The 17,555-nt window shown below is 42.0% G+C and overlaps 1 long non-coding RNA gene across 1 annotated transcript in view; it reads left to right on the top strand.

The window, feature by feature from the left end:
• Positions 1-9,513, top strand: part of LOC143998206 (uncharacterized) — an 85,119-nt gene extending 75,606 nt beyond the window's left edge. The window contains exons 2-3 of the long non-coding RNA XR_013277781.1: positions 8,566-8,697; positions 8,776-9,513. This is a non-coding gene — a long non-coding RNA (uncharacterized LOC143998206). The remainder of the gene's footprint in view (positions 1-8,565; positions 8,698-8,775) is intronic.
• Positions 9,514-17,555: the final 8,042 nt, after the last annotated feature.

Genomic DNA, 17,555 nt, shown 5'->3' with positions numbered 1-17,555 from the left:
ATAAAGGGTATATGGTAAGAGATAAGAGACTCAGAAAGGCACCAAATGGCGTACATAGAAATAAGGGGGAGAGGGAGGTGTTCCGATCACAGATAATACAATTCTAGTATAGTTTAAGATGTGGTAATTGGCGTGGGGTTCCATATTCCGATCGATCCCCAAGTTCCCATACTTTGTCAAATTGGGGGATAGTATCATGTACAGAGGCCGTTAAATATTCCATCCTCCGAATCTCAGCCACCAGATGTAGAAAGGTGTGTTGGACAGCCAGCATAATGGAATAAGCCTTTTGGCAGCTAACAAAATATAAGAAATAAGCTGATTAACTTGTCTGGTTATACTAGAAAAGGGGAGGCCTAACAAATAATTTAAGGGATCGAGCAGAAGGGACACATCCACCACTCTCTGTATTAGTATCCTCACATCATGCCAAAAGGGTTGGATCATAGAACATTGCCAGAAAATATGAAATAAGGAACCTGTGTCAGTCCCGCAACGCCAACAGCGCGACGAGACTGAGGGATCAAATTTATGAATTACATCAGGGGTTTTATACTAAAACATTAGAATCTTAATGGACGTCTCCCTTTGGGTTACACATTTGGAAGACTTGAAAGTAGAGGACTAAATCCTATCCCATACCTGGACCGTAATAGGTCTACCTATTAAATGGGACCATCTCCTCATGTAGTGGTTAGTTACTCTTATGCCGCGTACACACGACCAGACTTTTCAACATCAAAAGTCCGACGGAACAGTTCCGGCAGACTATTCGATCGTGTGTGGGCTGCAGCAGACTTTTGATTTGCAAAAGTCTGACAGACTTTAGAAATGGAACATGTTTCAAATTTTTCCGCCAGAACTCCGCCGGACCCAGTTCCTACCGAGAAATCCGCTCGTGTGTATGCTAGTCCGACGGACAAAAACTGACGCTAGGGCAGCTATTGGCTACTGGCTATGAGCTTCCTTATTCTAGTCCGGTCGTACGTCATCACGTTTGAATCCGTCAGACTTTGGTGTGATTCTGTGTGGCCAAGTCCGTTCATTCGGAAAGTCCGTCAGAACTCTGTCAGAACTCCGTCAGAACTCAGTCGAAAGTCTGTCGGTCCTTGTCCCTCAAAAAGTCCGGTCATGTGTACGTGGCATTAGAGTAGTTGCAAAGCTGGTATGCATAGAGCCATAGTTGTGAAGGTTCTCATTTATTCATGTCATGGTGTATCTCATAGTAGTTGGTCATGAGGTCATGGGAAAGCTGAGATCCCAAATCCTGCAATAATGTACTTGTGTATTATACTGAAGTATGTATTTACACATTTAAGGATCCAGAGCTTTCCAAGAATCTGTGGTGCTTACAGTAATTGTCCAAAAGACAAAGTGTAAAGAAATTTCTTTTTATATTTTTTCATTTTCTTTTTTCATTTTATTTATGATTTTCCTGTGGTTTTTAGGCTGCAACATAAGTGCAAATTAGCATTTTAGGAATATTAAGATGTTCACGCTATCTCAGTCATCTTATTTCCTTCACATGTAACAGGAAATCAGCTGTGTGTAGGAATTTATATTTAAAGCAGTTTTAAACCCAAAAGCAAACAGTTATTATATTGCAGCTTACCAATTCTTAGATGCGATGGCTGCATTCGTTTTCTTTTATAGCCTCTCTTTCTTCTATTTGTATCTGGTGATTCACCTACCAAGTCTGCTGTTTTTCAGAAGCTCAAGCTCTCCAGCAGAATATATTAGTTTACATGGAGGAGAGACAATCCGTTCAACACTGGCAGGGGTGCTTACAATGATCACCTTTTATTTATTCATGTGAAACTTTTATCCCAAATGGAGAAAAAGAAGCTGTTGCTGTAACTGATTATAAAAAAGGTGTAAGCTGGAGTTTGACTTAAATTTGTTATTGTATTCAAATCTGCTAATACACTGCCCTCCCCCAGACTGGCAATGCTGCTGTCTGCTGTGTCCTGTGTTCATTCCTCCACAGTTGTGTTTCACTAATACAGGAGGTGTGTTACTTGCCAGATCACCGTGTGAAAGCAGAGAGAGAAAAAGCCAAAGAAAAGAAAACTGATGCAGCCACCACTTCTAATGATTGGTAAGCTAAATATAACCACTTCGGAGACCACCCACCATCGTTATACGTTGTTACTTTGACGTTGAATACCATTGTTATGCAGCAGATAGCTGCCATAACCCTGCTATATTTGTAAACGGCGGGCGGTCCGCTTTCAGGTAAAAGTGGTCCCTGCTGCAGATTTAAAGCTCCCCGCCCCTCCAAGCTCACGTGCAGAAGCAAGTTGCACACGCATATGTAAACGGTGTTCAAACCACACATGTGGGGTATCGTCACGATCATTAGAGCGAGAGCAATAATTTTAGTGCTAGACCTCCTTGCCTATGGAGATTTTAAGGGTCAAAATTTGTCGCCATTCCACGAATGGGCGCAATTTTGAAGCATGACATATAAATTGGGCTAGCTTTACTTTTTTTAATTAAAAAAAAGTTTATTATTTCCCCAAAAAATTACGTTTGTAAGACTGCTGAACAAATACGGTGCGACATAAAATATTGCAATGACCGACATTTTATTCTCTAGGATGTCTGAAAAAATATATATAATGTTTGGGGGTTCTAAGTAATTTTCTAGAAAAAAAAAATGATTTTAACTTGTAAACAACAAGTTTGAAAAATAGGCCCGGTCCTTAAGTGGATAATATATTTCTAGTTTTGGGTTTAATACCGCTTTTAATGTATAATCTTCAGAGAATATATTGCTTTGATAAGATTATAAAAGCCCAAAATATATTTACTGTATCTTGGAATGATTGCAACAAATAATTTATGTTTAGTGGCCTATTTTTATGACTATGATGTTTTTGCTAAGTCTTTGCATTTGCCAAATTCTCTACTCACCTATCTACTGTATGAGTTCCAATAGCATCACCATGAGACAGTCATCTTTTTCAATTATATTTTCATGCCGTAAAATTTCAGCGATATTGTGTTGCAACTCTAGAAAAACAAAGATAGACAAGTGAGGTTGCGCTTCCCTTGCTTAACGTGATATTATAAAGAACGAACGACTGCTATGTATTGTCGTTTTAATAATTTTAAAACACAGAAACATAGAATTTGACAGCAAATAATAAACAGTCTGCCCATTTCATTTTATCAAACACAGCTATCTAATATTCCTCGTAAAGCACTGGGGAAATCTAGAGAATGATTTAAAACCCACATAAAAATGCCAGATAGAAAAACAAAACCTTAAAAAAAGAAAGTTAAATAGTTTGTTTCTTCATAGTAAATATGCAAACAACTTTTTTTTCTTAAATGTTTAATACCTCTGACGTCCATAAATTTGATAGTTCAAAGTGACCATATTAAGTTTAAAAAAAATGAAGATTTAAGGCCACTGCAATAGAAAAGCGCTTATACTCACCTCTCCAGTTGCCCATGTCCTACTGTACCTTTTCTTCATTCCAGCACTGCAGCTTCCATTACTCTTTGGCATTTGACACTTCTGGGAGTGTCAGATACTTTATTCCATCCTTCGACCCCCACATCACTACACTACTTTTCAGTGGTAAATAGGTTAGAGAACGAAATCATAGCATGAAGCAGGGGACTCAAGTATCTAATACTCCCAAAAGCCAACAACCTACTCTACAGGACACTCCATTGAGAATGGTTGATCATTTAATCTAGGGTTTTTTTTCTCAGAGAATAGGTGCAGGAACTCAACCATACCCGCCACACACACATACCTGCCAAATGGCATCAAATAGTAGCTCCTCCCTCTGCATACAACCCCCTCCCTCCACCGCTCACTCATTTTCTCCCCCCTCCTTAAAAGCTCTACCATCTGTCATATGTCTTACCTTTGTTGCAATATTAAGCTGAAACTCCTATCCGGCTGTAGTACCTCCCAGCATACTATACTATACTACAGTCACTTGCAAGAGAGATCATGCAGTAGAAGCATCAACAACTGGTAACCAGGGAAAAAATGGAGACCATAGGGGGTGCAGCCTACCACGCACCCTCTCCTGCCCATGACTGCACTGAACCCTGGGCACCTAAGATAAGCTACCACTTGTAAACGCAGAAGCTGGACTTCAGTGTTACCAAGTGATAGTGGTGAGTAGAGAGCAGAAGACCTGAGCCAGAGGTGGTGGAACTGAGTTCCCCCTAGTTCCTGCTGAAAAAAGCTCTCAGTGTAAACTAGGTTTCCCCTCTATAAACAGCAGCCTTTGATGGTGTGTCCAGAAGAAACATCTTTACAGAAATGAAAATCCAGAACAAGGAGCTTCTAGGTCATGCTGCTTGAAACAAGACTTATTTTCAGTGAAGGTAACCCATCATATGGCATTTATAATATGTTGTAGGGATATGGACACATCCATATTTGACAGTAAAAACATAGATATAGCCAAAAGAAAGTAGTGGTGCGCTGTACTGGGACAGGTTGAGTCTGCCCACAAGACAGTATATTAGAGTGGAGAAGATTGGACTGTGACTGTCGTAACTTATGTGATTATTGGGATAAATAAATAGAATTGAAAAGGTTTGGCACAAAAAAGGGTATAAAGCCTATATGCGTATAGGTCTAACACACAGTCTATTAAAAATGGTGGTTCCTATCTATAATTGAACAATTGTGACATTAATTTCACTATAGGTGCGTAAATCCACTTATAAAATAAATAAAGCTATGTAACAGAAATAAAATAATATAAAAAAATAAATCAAGATATCTTTCAGTAGTGCAAAATATAGAGATTAGCTGCAAAAATCGCATAAAGTGCCCGTGCTTGGAATGCGATAAAAGTACGTGAATTTCACAGATATATTATAGCATCAAAATCTCAAAATCTCAAATGTCCATTACACCGTGCATAGTGTGGCCATTCATTCCAAGAAATCGCGTAAAGTGCTAATGCTTGAATGACATTGTGCAAATAATCATGGAGAAAATTGCAATGAATGGTGATACTGGTGATGGTGGCGATATTTCCCGTGATCCTGTGTGATCTGATTATGGGTGTCCCCTTACCTTACTGCTGTAAGGTAACAGCATGTGACAAGTGTGTCTTTGGGATCCTTGATGGTCTTTCCCTTTAAGGTCATGCTGTGGTGTCCCCAAATCCTGGCGTTTTCTGTCCTGCCTAGTTGTGCTGTGTGGCCCCTTTAAATGGTAGCTCTGAGATGTTCAACAATGGGGGTCCCTCAGCGGATGGCTTATATGTAAGATCAGAAGGGTATAGAGGAAGGATGCCCCATAGTGTAGTAAATTTGATCATAAAATTTTATTCAAGTTTAACCACTTCCCACCCGGCCAATGCACATATACGGCCGGGTGGGAGCCGTCTACTCCTGATAGGACGTTCAGGAACGTCCATCAGAAGGAGCGGGATCACGCGCGCACGTGCCCGCGCAGCGGCGCGATCCCGATGCGCCCGTGTCACCCGGACACGGCGCATCTCAGATCGGCAGGAGGGCTCTGTGATTGGCCCTCCTGATCACATGACGGCCGTGTCCAATCACGGCCGTCATGTGATGTAAACAAACAGCCGGTTGCTAGGCAATCGGCTCCTCCTCTCCTCACACAGAAGTCATTGCTGAGGAGAGGAGAGCAGATCGCTGCAGCTGGCTGATGATCAGTGAGTATGAGCTGTTTTTTACAGCTTTTTACTCACTGATCACCAGTCTAGTGTACACACAAATCACCACACAGTGTAAACACACCACACAGTATAAACACAACGTCCCCACACATGTCCCCAAAACATACATGTCCCCAAATAATAAAAACACATGTCCCTAATAATAAAAACATGCCCCCCACATATGTCCCACTAAAATCACATGTCCCAATGATTATCTGCACACATATGTACGTGATCACCTGCACACATATGTACATGATCATTTGCGTACATATGTCCGTGATCACACAAACCAATTATTATACACTTAACAGAATTTTTTTTACCAAAAACATGTAGCAGAATACATGTTGGCTTAAATTTATGACAAAATTTGATTTTATTGGATTTCTTTTAAAATAGAAAAAATAAAATATTGTTTTTTTTTCCAAATTTCCACTTATTTGCGCTTGTATCACAAAAAATAAAAAACGGAGTCATGAATAAATACCACCAAAATAAAGCTCTATTTGTGCGAACAAAATGATAAAAATTTAATTTGGGTACAGTGTAGCACGACCGCGCAATTGTCATTGAAAGTGCTAGAGCGCTGAAAGCTGAAAATTGGGCTGGGAAGGAAGGGGGCGAAAGTGCCCTGTATTGAAGTGGTTAAAAAGACAGAATACTCACAAACATAAATTCAAAGTGAATGATGTACAAACGAGCAGCGAGCTCGGTGTGCGTCACTTCCGGTAGCGTCCCGACGTGTGTTCGTCACGGGTCACGTGACTTCATCAGGGGATTAGGGGACCTGATGAAGTCACGTGACCCGTGACGAACACGCGTCGGGACGCTACCGGAAGTGACGCACACCGAGCTCGTTTGCCCCTGACATTGTATTTTTGAAATGTATTTGCCTACTCACAAACAAACTGTCTTTTTTTTAAGTAAAACACATAGCCAAGTATTTATTCAAACCAAAAATTTTAATTTATTAGGGGTCCTATCAAAATAAAGAGGAAGGCAACGCTGGAGAAACAGTTGGAATTGGTAAAGCCTTAGTACCCCAGGGCAGACATCAATTATTTGACAGGCCAAATTGGTAACCTGAGGAGTCCATTTAATAGGGAGCGCAATATGGTCCAGGACTCAACTCTCAACACTTCCTTCCACACTTCCTTCCAGGCTGCTGTCGTGGGTTGGGTGGCTGTGTTGTTGGAGGTGTTGCTGGAGGTGGTGGAGGAGTAATATGGTCCAACTCACACACGTGGCTTTTAGTTGTGAGTTGGCACCTCATGCCCTTGTTTGGGGCCTGAATTATTATCTCCTCACAGATGAAACATTGGCCCACCTCCATTTCTTCCAGTTTACAGGCTGTTAGACAGCCATATGACTCAATTCCACCAGGGGTTGTTGTGAGGATTGCAGTAGCCTGCCAAATCAAAGCACTCGCTGACTCCTCCAGGTCCTTTTTGTTGGAAGGCGGTGGGTAGGAACCTGGGATTCGGTCAGGCTACCTCCTGGCTGCCACTTTCTACGGCCTCCTCCTGGCTGAGACTTTCCTGTGTATGAAAATTGAACATAGTTTTAGTTTTTGGGTAATCAATCACACACAATTTAGAACTCATGACTGTTGTAAATTGAATGTTAACAAATTGAAAAGACTATGATTCTGACCCCAGAATTTTTCATTCTTGTTCCAATCATTTTTGGCTTCTATTGTCTATTGATATGTAAACCACTTTGTTAAATCAGAAATTAGTGATCAATAATAACATCTAGTTAACATCATTTAATTTTTTGACAAGAAATATGTTGAACAATGCTAGACCAGGCTCAAGCTGGGCTCCTCCACATCTTCTTCCTGGGTGGAAGGCCCAGGTTGGACTTTTGAAGCCTCATCTGATGTGGAAGGAAGTGTAGATAGTAATGGCCTGGGATCACTCTGGTCTGACAAAAAACACAGTCCGCCGTAGTACCAGAGCCTGGGGACATATACGTCATCTGCTGCGGTTCCTGATCTCATGGAATCCTGAACCCTCTTCCACTCCCTATTATATGTGCTCCTCAGGCCACCAATTTTGGCCTTCAAATAGGGGATGTCTGCCATGGGAGTCACCGGCTTTACCAATTCCAACAGTTTCTCCAGCACTGCCTTCCTCTTTAGCTTGTTGGAGTATTCTCTGTGTTTGACTTGCCAGAGACATGGCAGCCCCCTGTACATGTATATGAAGTTTAGCAGAAGGTCTGGGTTAGTAAATGTATCCATTTTCTCTGTAAGACACAACACAAGACAACCCCTAATGTCAGGCTCAACTCTCCTAATCTTGTCCCAATATAGGCCTCAATCTATAAGCAGTATAGGCCCCAAGTTAAAATTGTAACTTAGTTTGCACGATCGGCGCTTACGCTACTCCGTACGTCGTATGTACGATGCATGCGTGTTATGCTTTATATACACTGGGCATGCGTGAAACTCCACCCTGACCTTTTTTCTAGTGTATTCCCCGCTCCCTCTCTTTCCGTGCAGCGGGAGAATACATGGAGGAGAGACAGGTGCGTGATAATAGCAGCAACAAGGAGGACGACGAATGCCCACAGTAATCGTTCGTAGTAAACATTGTTTGTTCGGCCACTAATATGATGTTTTTGGCAGATGCAGGTTAACTACATTTGTTGATATATGAACATCAACATAAAACAACCAAACTACCAAAACGTAAGTGCGTGAAAGGAAATATGAAAGTAAAAATCAATCCAAAAAAGGAGTCAGTCCCAATAATCAATAGGTCTGCCACAAACACAGTGGTGCATAATAAACCAGGCCAGGTTTCTCCACTCTCCATATTGCCTTTTTTATACATTGTTGCCTCAAATATCTGTGTGCTAAGTATACCTTTTTTTATTCACATAGGGGAGAAAAGAATCGGGACACCTGAGGACACCACAAACCCCACTACTCATGAAGAAGGGGAAATCCCCACACACCATTAAGAAGATGTGGAAGGAGAGGTTCATGAAGTGGGCGAAATAGTGACCACAACAGGTCAGTGTCTGAGACCACAGATTCAGGTAATAGATGTATGCCTGCATATTTGTAATACATGGTGTGTTTTTTTTTTAGGTGATGTGGATGTTGTGGAAGAAGAAACTCATTTCAACAGTGCAAGTGCACCGATCCTCATTGGTGAGATCATGGTGTGCAATCGGGATTTAGAGATGGTCACGTAAAACATCAATGATGTCCAAAAAAAATGAACAACATCACTGATGTTTTAGACAGAATCTAAAAACAACAAAAATTGTAAAGTTGCTCATTGTATTTTATCTTTTTTTAAATTCAGCATTTAAAAGCCAAATTTTGAAGATGCACACAGTGTGTCACCATGTGCTATCTGCCATTACAGGATATCAATGTACGTGTTTTGTGGGTGCAACACCTTCCTCGCAACTAAAGTAGAGGAGAGGAAGAGGTTGCCCCCCCAAAACACGTCCATTGATCCCCCATGATGGGAGCTAGCACATATTGACATTAGGCATGGGATCAGGAGGGAAATCCACATTTTGACTGCCAATTTGTGTGCATCTTCAAAATTTGGCTTTTACAGGGGCAACATCACTCCATCTGATGAAGGCAAAATCAACACAGTTTTGACATACTAACATCACATATTGCCTTAACTTTATCAAAGTTGAACTTTGTAAGTTCCTGAGTTGTGTATGTTATGGTTTTAAACATGCCTGTTTAGCCAAAAAAATCTACTGTTAAACATAAATGTTACAAAACCAATGTTGGTTTGTTAAAAAACACTTTTCGAACGCACATGTGAATGTGCTTTAAGTAAAATGTTTTATACTCATACTTCTTCTTTCAATGATCAATACCAGTTTTTGGAGTAAGTTGGTGTAGTTACAGTGAAAATGGGGGTTATTTACTAAAGGTAAATCCACTTTGCACTACAAGTGCACTTTCAGTGCACTTTCAAGTGCACTTGCAGTGCAAAGTGGATTTGCCTTTAGTGAGTAACCCCACAGTGCTCTAAAATTTGCCCCAATCAGGTTGTTTTAGGGACTGCAAACAATTAATTCATACAGTTGAAAAGGATGATTATTTTTATCATTAATACATTACATACATTAACAACAAAAACAATGTGCGTGTGTGTAGCAGACCCACAACATAATAGTTCGCTGAAGAAGAGATTGTCACCTCATGTATCAAATAAGTTACGTTTGCACTATTGAAGAAAATGGCCAAAAATAAAAGGCCGTTGGAGAACCTAGGAGATAGATAAGAAACACAAGCAGTAAGTCAAATTAAATATGAGTTCAGTTTATAATTTTTTTTTATTTAAAACATGTTTATAGATTCTCTGCCCCCCACCCTCAAAGTCCTTTTGGCAAACTTTGCGGGTGCTTGGGGAGGGGGGAGCCAGGACGGCCAGGTTCAAGAGCCGTCAGCTTTGTTAGATCCAGTAATAAGCCGGCCTCAGTCCCAACTGAGGCCACATGGTTTGATGCATTTTTTCCTAAAAAGTTATGTAAGATGCAGCATGCAAGAATGATGTGATTGATTTTATATTCCGCCATGTTGATAGCTGTGAGAAATAGGCGGAACCGGCTGGCCATTATTCCTAAGGCATTTTCCACCACTCTTCTGGCTCTCGCCAGCTGGTATTTAAAAACCCTCTGGTCCGGGGTGAGTGTCCTCATTGGGAATGGCCACAGAAGATGGTCCCCCAGCACAAAAGCTTCATCCACGATGAAGACGAATGGGAGTCCCGCCACATTATCTTTAGGAGGTGGCAAGCACAAGCTGCCATTCTGGAGCCATCTGAAGAACTCCGATGACTCCACAATCCGACATCCGACCATTTTTCCCCACGTCCCTCCTTACTTACACTATTGGCAGCCCACTGGACAGGTAAGAAGTGTCATAATACAAAAATATGAATACACACTGTACAAATTGAAGCATAATTTTACATTCTGCAATTACCTATCAAGATAATAGGAGAAACAGTACCAATTGAAAGTATTCAGGCAGGCACTTGCACTACATGCTTTGGTGAATTCATCCATAAAAATGAACACAAAAGAGGTAGTTATAGTGTGTATGGGTTTGACAAAGTCAGCAGATATAGTATTGGTATCGACTGACTTAGCGGTTGGGGGGAGGGTTCAAAAAAAGCCTCTTGCACTATGCTTGAATTTAAGAACAACAAGAACATTTAGACACATTTTAGGGGGTGTTTAGGGTAAGCACTACAATGGAGCTGACAAAATACATTGTTAAGTGACTAGGCTAGGTGTGTACGGGCCCAGAATAACATGCTGGGGAGGTAAGTGAAGGGAAATATGCATGAAGGACAAAAAAGGAGCATTAAAAGCTTCCAGCATGCATGAGGACAAAGGTGACATTCACAGCATATTACAATCATGGTAATTAGGGAATGATGAAATAAATACAATACATTAGCAAACATTAAATACATAGAAGGTGATGTTAAAGGAGAAAAACGTATCATAATATAGTCCTTCTGCAGGACCTGTATAATGGCAGAACAGGTCTCTGGAATAATTATTTTCAGAGCCTGGGGGGAGATTCCAGTCGTAAACTTTATATCCTGGAGACTTCTCCCCATTGCCAATTTGGCGACGAGCCTCTGCTCAGGAGTGATGGCTTGCCGCATGCAGGTGTCCTGCTTCATAATATAAGGGGACAGCAAAGCCAACAGACGGTGAAAAACGGGGTCCGTCATCCCGAGATAATTGCTGAAATCATTAGGATTATTCTCCTGGATCTCCTGCAGCAAAGGCATGTGCGAGAATTGGTCACACTGGAGCAACCAATTCTTCGCCCATGAGCTCCTCCTCGCCCTGTTCATGGACTGGACTTGGGTCAAAGAAAGAACTCCAACACCAAGACCAAGCACAGCACAAACTCTACAACGAGTACGTGCCCACAACATGGCTTGAAAATGGTCGGCTGGTCAGAACGAACTAACAGTACGCACTGAAAATCAGAAAGGAGTGGACAAGAACGCACTGAAAAACAGATACGAACTATTAAATAATACGAGCTGAAAGACAGTAACGAACTGACAACATGCACTGAAGAACAGATACGAACTCACAAGCACAAACTGACAAGCAGTAATGAACTAAAAAGCACGAGGCTGAAAAGCAAGATAAACACGAGCTTAGCAGAAAGAGCCCAAAGGGAGGCGCACTGGCCAGTGAACATCCTTATTATAGTCCTGTCATATGTGTTGTACGTCACCCTGTTTTTGTGTTACCATGTGTATGCAAGACAAGTTTGAGCCAACATCCTTTGGAAAAAAATCCATGGTTTTGTTATCAGAATGTCTGGTCGTGTGTACGTGGCTTAAGAGTGCAAGGTAGGATTGTGAGCCAGTAATTTGTACTAGGCTGTACATTAGTAAAAGGATAAAAGGGCTTTGGGAAACTTCCACAAGAATATGGAAATCTGAGCAGGAGGCTCTTGAATTTGGAGCATGACCTGCAAGTTGTGAGAGATTTGATACTGGCTGTTGAGCAGGAGCATTGTTCAAGTTAACAAAGATTGTCTGTGTATCACTAAAATTAGTAGGGATGTCCTAGTATTCGCCTGGAGTCCTAGTCAGCAATAGGGATGGGAAAATGGTTTCGGCCCGAGCGTAAGTTCGGGCTGAACTTTCATTGTTCATTCGGCGAACAGCTGAACAAACGGGTCATTCAACCATTTGTTCATCCCCCCGAACTGACCACAATGCATTGTGGCACTGAACAGTGCATTGCAAGTCCTGATTGGCTGAAGCAGTGAAAGTTTGATGGTGTGTGTTACCTACCTGACACGCACTGACCTACCTGACAAACACTGACCAATACTGAAGATTACACTCAAATACCTGACATACACTGACCATTACACTCACCTACCTGACATACACTGACCTACCTGACATACACTGACCATTGCACTCACCTGCCTGACATACTGTTAGGACCTGGGCTTGAACCTGGGACCTCTGGTGTGTCTGGCAGTGACTCTGCTTGCTGAGCCACCTGGAATGCTGGACAGTTCCTTGGACAGTTCCTTGGACAGTTCCTTGGACAATTCCTTTAGTGATCATGTCTTGAATCTTGTTTGCCTTGAACCTTGAACCCTTTGCTCCTCCCATGAACTTCCTATATAAGCCATGTCTCTGCACTTCCTCCTTGCCAGAATATTGTGCCTTTACCAGCCAATATCTTGCTTCTATCTCTCCTGCTGCCGACCGTATCCTTGCTACCTTTCGTTACCGACATTTGGCTTGCTCCTGGACTACGCTTCTGCTGAATCCCAACCTGCAACTATTGGTTACCGACTTTTGGCTTGTTTCTCAACTACGCTTCTGCTTGATCTCTACCTGCTATATCTGCTACCAGACCCCCGGCTTGCTCACCTCCTGGTGGGGCTATCCTGAGGACCGCGACCTGGCACTAACACGCAGCCAAGCCCATCTCCACCTTTGGGAGCTCTGGTGAATACCGGTTAGTGCTTAGACCCCGCACCTCAGGTGAACCCGTGCCATCAGCCAGGGTGACCTGTGTGAATATCTGCTCTGCTGCTATAGCTATTGGTCTCTGAGCCTGACTCCAGATCGTGACAGAATATTCTGGCAAAAAACATGGAGGCCGTTGTAGCAGCTGCCGTGGCTCCTCTCAGGGTTCAAATCGCTGAGTTACAGGCATTTGGTGTTGACTACCAGGAAAAATTTTCTGAGTTACAAATTGAAATGAAAGGTCTACAAGAGGAAATCCTTGATCTACACAAACAATTGCGGGATTTTCATGCCCGAGATACTGCTGCCATAGAAATTAATGCACGAATGCCCCTACCACTCAAGTTTAGCGGAGACCGCCGCCATTATAGAGGATTCCTTAATCAATGTCGTATATACTTTCAGATGCAACCTGCTGCATTCACTTTTGACAGGAAAAAGGTGCTGTTTATTATCAACCTCCTGACTGAGGAAGCCTTAGCCTGGGCCTCCCCTTATGTGGAGAAAGATGATGTCATCCTGGATAATTTTGATTCTTTTGTGACTGCGATGAACCAAGTTTTCGATGATCCTAACCGCTGTGCTACTGCTGAGGCAAAATTGCACAATTTACGTCAGGGAAGACGCTCTGTTGCAGAGTACACAACTGAATTCCGACGTTGGATCTCAGATACCAATTGGAATCCAGCAGCACAGAAGAGTCAGTTCCGTCAAGGACTCTCGGAACAAGTAAAAGATGAGCTTGCCAGAGTAGAAAGTCCTGATGACCTTGAAGCTTTTATTAAATTATGTATTCGAATTGATCAGAGACTTACTGAAAGGAGAAAGGAGAGACTGGGAATCCTAGGCAGTAATGGTGGCATGCGTTTTTCTACTACTCAGTATCCTCCTAAGGTTCCAAGAGTTTTTCCTGATTCTGACACTCCTGAACCTATGCAGGTGGATGCTATTAAAAGATCTATTACTACTCAGGAGAAAGAAAGACGACGTTCAGAAAACTTATGTCTTTATTGTGGAGACTCTGGACATTACGCAGTTAATTGTCCCAATAAATTTAAAAGAACAATTGCAGCAATGGATGTTACAGTATCTGAACAAATAAACTCAATTTCTCAGTCCATCTCTCCTTTGATTCAGGAAGCAAATAAAGTTAATTCTTTATCAACTCATTTTGTCATCCCTATAAAGCTTATTGTTGAAAGCAATGAAATACCTTGCTCTGCTATGCTGGACTCAGGGGCTGGGGGAAACTTCATCGACATCGAATTTGCCCAAAGTAATAACATTCAAATAAGAAATAAACTTGCCCCAATTGATATGGAAACTGTGGATGGCTCACCTTTGACTTCAGGCCCTGTTACCCACGAGACAATCCCACTTAAACTCCTAATTGAAACTGACCATCAGGAGACTATCAGCTTTGAGCTGATTACATCACCCAAGTTCCCTATTATCCTGGGCATTCCTTGGTTCTCTATCCATAATCCCTCCATCAACTGGGAGACACGTTCTTTAAGCTTTACATCTGACCATTGCAAGAAACATTGCAAAGAATCTGATCAAATAAGCCCTCCACCAACCCAAGATTTACAAGCAGTTTTGGCAACTATCCAGTCATATGACAAGCTACCTCCACAATATCTTGAGTTTCGGGACGTTTGTGATAAAAAGAACGCAGATCAGCTGCCTCCTCATCGCTCTTATGATTGTCCCATTGAATTGCTTCCAGGGGCAGAAATACCATTTGGTCGCCTTTATTCTTTATCAGAACCTGAACTGAAAGTGCTCAGGGAGTGGATTAATGAGAATCTTGAGAAGGGTTTTATCAGACACTCAACCTCTCCTGCTGGCGCAGCCTTATTCTTCGTGACGAAAAAGGACTCCACCCTGCGTCCGTGTATTGACTACAGAGATTTAAATAAGATCACAATTAAGAATCGCTATCCACTCCCACTGATTCCAGAAATGCTTGAGAGACTCCGCTCTGCCAAGCTCTTTACCAAATTAGATTTACGGGGGGCATACAACCTTGTCCGCATTCGTTCCAGTGATGAATGGAAAACTGCTTTCAGAACCAGATATGGACATTTTGAGTCTTTGGTCATGCCCTTTGGGCTTTGCAATGCTCCTGCAACTTTTCAACATTTTATTAATGATGTCTTTCGAGATTTGCTTGATCAGTTTGTAATAGCATATTTGGATGACATTCTCATTTTCTCTGATACTTTGGAAGAACACCGCAAGCATGTCTGTATTGTTCTCGAGAGATTAAGGCGAAATCAACTTTACATAAAATTAGAGAAATGCGAGTTTGAACAAACTCAGATTCAGTTCTTGGGATACATAATCTCTTCTGAAGGGGTAAGCATGGATCCCGATAAGATCAAAGCTGTGGTGGATTGGCCCGCCCCTAAGAATGTTAAAGAGATACAGCGATTTGTTGGTTTTGCCAACTTTTACAGAAGATTTATAAGGAATTTCTCTAGGGTAATTGCTCCAATCACACAGTTGACAAAGAAAGGGGTGCCCTTTTTGTGGTCTCCTGAGGCACAGGCTGCCTTTAGTAAACTGAAGACTCTCTTCACTTCTGCACCAATCCTGGTACATCCAGATCCAGAACTACCTTTCATCGTAGAAGTTGATGCTTCTAATTCTGCTGTAGGAGCTATCCTTTCTCAGCGAATGGGAGAAAAAATGCAGCTTCATCCTTGTGCTTATTTCTCTCGACTGATGTCTTCAGCCGAGATGAATTATGACATTGGAAACAAGGAGCTGCTGGCAATTAAGGAAGCATTTTCTGAGTGGAGGCATCTGCTGGAAGGAGCTAAGCACCCTGTAACCGTTCTCACCGATCATAAAAATTTAGAATTTATTAGGTCTGCTAAAAGGTTGTCATCTAGACAAGCACGTTGGACCCTTTTCTTTTCCAGGTTTAATTTTGTTATTTCATACCGCCCTGGGTCAAGGAATGGTAAGGCTGATGCCCTATCACGGATGTTGTCTGGGCCTCTCCAGGAAAGCACCGCTGAATGTACAATCCTGCCTCAAAAGAACTTTCTAGGGGCCATGAGTTCAAAGACATTTCTTAATCTTCTCAAGGAGGGGTATGAGAATGACCCACTTCTTAATAATCCTCCTAAGGACATTAACCTCAAGTACAACAATGGTTTTTGGACTCAAGCGCATTGCCTCTATGTACCTGAATCAGTTCGGGTAGAAGCCCTCAGGTTGGTACATGACTCTAAGCTTGCTGGTCATTTTGGGGTTTCTAAAACAGAAGAACTCTTATCACGTTCCTTTTGGTGGCCTGGGTACAAGAAAGATGTTAAGAGTTATGTGGCTTCATGTCTAACCTGTGCTCGCAATAAGACACCTCGATCTTCTCCTCTGGGGTTACTTCTACCACTACCTGTTCCATCAAGACCATGGGGGTCAATTTCTATGGACTTTGTGGTTGACCTTCCTCTTTCAAAAGGGATGACCACCATTCTGGTAGTCGTTGACCGTCTCACTAAGATGGCTCATTTTATTCCAGTTAAAGGGGTACCCTCCGCCGAACATACTGCTGAGGTAATGGTTAGAGAAGTTTTTAAACTTCATGGAATTCCTGATGATGTGGTGTCTGACAGAGGGGTACAGTTTACCTCAAAATTTTGGAGAAGTTTTTGCTCAGCTTTGGGTGTAACAGTTAATCTGTCCTCGGCTTTTCATCCGCAGTCTAATGGTCAGACCGAGAGGACCAATCAAACTCTGGAGCAATACCTTCGATGCTTCGTGAGTTATCTTCAGGATGACTGGGTGGACTACCTTCCTACGGCAGAGTTTGCTTATAATAACTCTAAACATAGTTCCACATCCCAAAGCCCATTTTTCTTAAACACGGGGTATCATCCAGTTTTTATTCCTGATCTCCCCATCTCAACTTCAATTCCTGCTGTTACCAACAGACTAACTTCATTACATGAGATCCAGGAGAAATTGACTGATACATTGAAGGAGGCGCAGGAATATTACAAGAGGGCTGCTGACAGACATCGTAGGTCAATTCCCACTTTTCAAGTAGGTGAGAAAGTTTGGTTATCTACCAAAAATTTAAAAGTTCAAGTTCCATGTGCTAAGTTGGGTCAAAAGTTTATGGGACCTTTTGAGATTTCTGCTCAAATCAACCCGGTCACTTTTCGCCTAAAACTTCCTGACAATATGAAGATTCACCCTGTGTTTCATATATCACTACTCAAACCATTTCATGAAAATACTTTTTCTGGAAGAATTCATCCTCCTCCCCCACCTGTCGAGGTACAGGGTGAAGAAGAATTTGTGGTGGGAAAAATTCTTGACTCCAGGATCTCTAGGAACA

Source organism: Lithobates pipiens, unplaced genomic scaffold, assembly GCF_037356315.1.
Source record: "Lithobates pipiens isolate NorthernLeopardFrog02 unplaced genomic scaffold, aLitPip1_a1.2 Scaffold_19, whole genome shotgun sequence".
In the NCBI taxonomy this organism is placed as follows: domain Eukaryota; kingdom Metazoa; phylum Chordata; class Amphibia; order Anura; family Ranidae; genus Lithobates; species Lithobates pipiens.
This window is presented reverse-complemented; position numbering and strand designations above follow the sequence as displayed.